Source organism: Elephantulus edwardii, unplaced genomic scaffold, assembly GCF_000299155.1.
Source record: "Elephantulus edwardii isolate Elephantulus edwardi_28Jun2011 unplaced genomic scaffold, EleEdw1.0 scaffold00252, whole genome shotgun sequence".
In the NCBI taxonomy this organism is placed as follows: Eukaryota; Metazoa; Chordata; class Mammalia; order Macroscelidea; family Macroscelididae; genus Elephantulus; species Elephantulus edwardii.
In genome coordinates, this window is record NW_006400002.1 from 1,458,961 (window position 1) to 1,462,696 (window position 3,736).

Here is a 3,736-nt window from a genome sequence, read left to right on the forward strand (position 1 = left end):
ATGTTTCAATTATTAAGTTGTTTGCCATTGTTTTTCCCCATTTCAACTGACTTCCAATCTGGGCTCTATCATTATGCTAATATAACTATCTTTGTTCCTCTGGTGTTTATAAGGCTTTCAAAGACCTATTATTTAAGAAGTGGATGGCCAATCCAGCTTCTTAGTCTGTCTGAATATGGGAGCTCTACTAAAACCTGTCACCATGGCTAACCTTTATGGTATTCAACATATCAATGGCATGACTTTCAATATCTCAGCAACCCTAAGTTATCTCAGTACAGCAACTGACAGACAAATGCTGTACCATTTAGAACAATGTTCTGTCCAAACAAGGGATCTTGGAATATGGATTATATTTGATAAAGAGGCCATGTTAGGCTGACAGACTTATAACAAAGACCAACTTGACTCCCCACATTGTGCTGTATAGGATTCAAAGATGGCAAGAAGCAGTAGTTGTTATACAAAAGTATGTACCTTGTTAGTTGAGAGAAAGCTTATAAACCAGAAATATCTAAACAGCAAGTGACAACCAGGATTTAGGCTCAGATGTAGTTGACTCCAAGTCTCATGCCTTTCCCACCATGTTTTACTGATGTTGTTGTTGTTGTTGTTGTTATGTGCCGTCAAGTCGCTTGCGACTCATAGCGACCCTATGTACAACAGCCCTAAACTCTGCTCTGTCCTGTGCCAATCGCACTGTCTCTGACACTCCCATCCCAATTATCCCAGTCACTGAATCAATCCACCTCATAGAGGGCCTTCCTCTCCTGCGCCGTCCCTCTACCCTCCCAAGCATGATGTCCCTCTCCAAGGACCGGTCTCTCCTCACTACATGTCCGAAGTAAGTTAGACGGAGCCTCAGAATCCTTGCCTCCAAGGAGCCACCCCGTTTAACCCTCTCCAGGACAAATCTATTTGTTTTCCTAGCAGTCCATGGTATTCTCAGTACTCTTCTCCAGCACCACAGCTCAAAGGCATCAGTTCTCCTTCTATCCTCCTTGGTCATTGTCCAACTCTCTGATGCATAACAGGTGATTGCGAAGACCATGGCCTGTATCAGACGCACCTTAGTCTCCAGAGAGACACCACTGCTCTTCAGCACTTTGGAGAGGTCCCTAACAGCAGACTTTCCCATGGCAATGCGCCTTTTAATTTCCTGGCTGCTGGTGCCAAGACTGTTGACTATGGAGCCAAGCAAACTAAAGCTGTGTACAATCTCAATCTCTTCACCATCCATCCTGATGCTGCCGATTGGTCCAGTGGTGAGAATCTTTGTCTTCTTGACATTGAGCCTCAATCCATATTGCAGGCTGCAGTCCTTGACACTCTGCAGCAGGTGCTTCAGGTCCTCCTCAGTTTCAGCAAGCAGGGTTGTGTCATCCGCATAACGCAGATTGTTGATACATCGTCCACCAATCCTGATCCCACATTTCTCCTCATAGAGCCCAGCCTCCCGGATAATCTGTTCTGCATATAGGTTGAAAAGGTATGGAGATAGGATGCATCCCTGGCGTACGCCCTTCCCAATTTTGAACCATGCAGTGTTCCCTTGCTCTGTTCTGACAAGTGCCTCCTGGTCCAAGTATAAGTTTCACATTAGAACGATCAAGTGTTCTGGTATTCCCATTCTTCTCAGAGTCAGCCACAGTTTGTTATGATCTATACAGTCAAATGCCTTTGCATAGTCAATGAAGCACAGATAGACATTCCTCTGGTATTCCCTGCTTTCAGCCAAGATCCATCTAACATCAGCTACAATATCTCTAGTACCACAACCCCTTCTGAAACCAGCCTGGACTTCTGGTAGTTCTCTGCTGATGTGCTGTTCCAGTCATTTTTGGATAATTTTCAGTAAAATCTTGCTTGCATGTGAAATCAGTGAAATTGTTCTGTAGTTTCCACATTCGGTGCATGTTTTACTGAAGGAAAAAAAAATCTATTTCTCAACAGTAAAGAAACTTCAGAGTTCAGGTTATAAGCCACGAGAGCTCAATGTGAAGAAAAGTGTGCCCATAACAGACTAAGACTCTGTGAACACCTTCTAGGAGACCAACTCTTTTCTTTAACCCTGACCTTGGCCAGTGCAGCCTCACTGGAAATCAAGTGCACCCTCGGGCCTGTAGGAGTGAGGCTTCTCTTTAAGGACTCTGGAATGCCCAAATCCATGGCGCCATCTCCTTCTCCCAGGCTCGTTCACAGACAGCTCCTAAGTGCCTCTGTCTTTTCTGCTTTCGACTTTCAAGCTGAACCTAATGGGCACTTCTAGCAACCTCAACCAGTTTATCACTGATTTATCAAGTAGTCTGATCTAATTTCTCTACTCTTCATCTCTGCCTTAGGGACCTCCCCAAGAATCCACACAACTAGCATTGCTTCACCCACATCCTGGACACCCCCTCTGATATTGGCTTGGCTGTCACATAATTTTCACTTGATGCACGTGTGAGTAGAGCCAGTCTCAGTGGAGCTGTCAGATCACAGTGATCCATCCATGAGTTAACCCACCACCAGTTATCTTCATTCTCAAACAAATGTCTGGCTTTCTTTGCTTCAGAAAGCTATAGTGCTTCCTCATTATCTGCCTCAGCTCAGTGTCTACCTAAAGTTTAATAGTCAGGTGGAGAAAAGTGGTTCTCTAGTCACAACCAGTCAGGACTAGGCCTCAACTGTCCAGAGGAATTGCAGGATATTTCCTTTGCATACCCTCAGCACATACATGCCTACGTGTTCACATATGCATACACACACACATACACACACACACACATGTCTCTGTCACAGAGATACACTCACAGCTGTTTGTTGTTGTGTGCGATCAAGTCCATTCTAAATCATAGCAACCTGGTAAGGGTACAGTGGAACTCCTAGTAGAGTTTCCAAGGCTGCAATCTTTATAAGAGTAGATCACCAAGTTCTCTGCTTTCATGAGTAACTGATGGATTTGAACAAAAGGTCAACAACTAAGCTGCTTTGCTTAACTGTACAGAGAAGCACATTATGCTTTGACTAACTAAGCGAGAGCTTCCCCTCCCCCACATGCAGAGAGCAGAAAGACAGTCACTTGGCCATCTGCCCAGGAAGCACCCCATCCTCTCCAGACCCCATCCAGGGTACTCCAGGAAATGAGAACCTGACAAAATGACAATAGCCACAGACCACCCCACATCCCCCTACCCAACCCAGAAAAGCCCAACCAAAGTAGACAGAGCTTTTTAAGCAACGATTAGCTTGAATTTTTCATTAGCGACTACTTCCTTTGCAGTTCCTGTCTCAATCCTTTTCACATCACCAAGGTACATATAGCTGGGGAGGCCTAGGCAGGTCCCAGAGGAAAGCCCAGAGGATGTTGGGGTTAAGGATCCTGTGAACCCACTTTGGAGTGGACCCCTAATGAAGTCAATCATAAATTAAGTCTGTTTTCTCTCAGTAGTGACTGCACAGCCTACTGTAGAGAAGCATTTCCATAAGTACTGGTGCAGCCTGTGGGGGCTGCAAGGACTTACACTCTAGACTGCTGAGGAGGAGGAAGAAGAGGAGAGGACAACGATAGCAAAGGTGATGAAAGTGGTAAGGCGCTGCCTTACATGTTTATAACAGTCCATTATTTGCAGCTCACACTCAATTTCTCTTACACCCTGGAGGTCATTGCAGTCTATACTGGGCATTCAACAATCAACCAAAGAGTTGGGGACTCAAATCCACAGTAGGGCACCTCAGAGTCTGGACACAGACG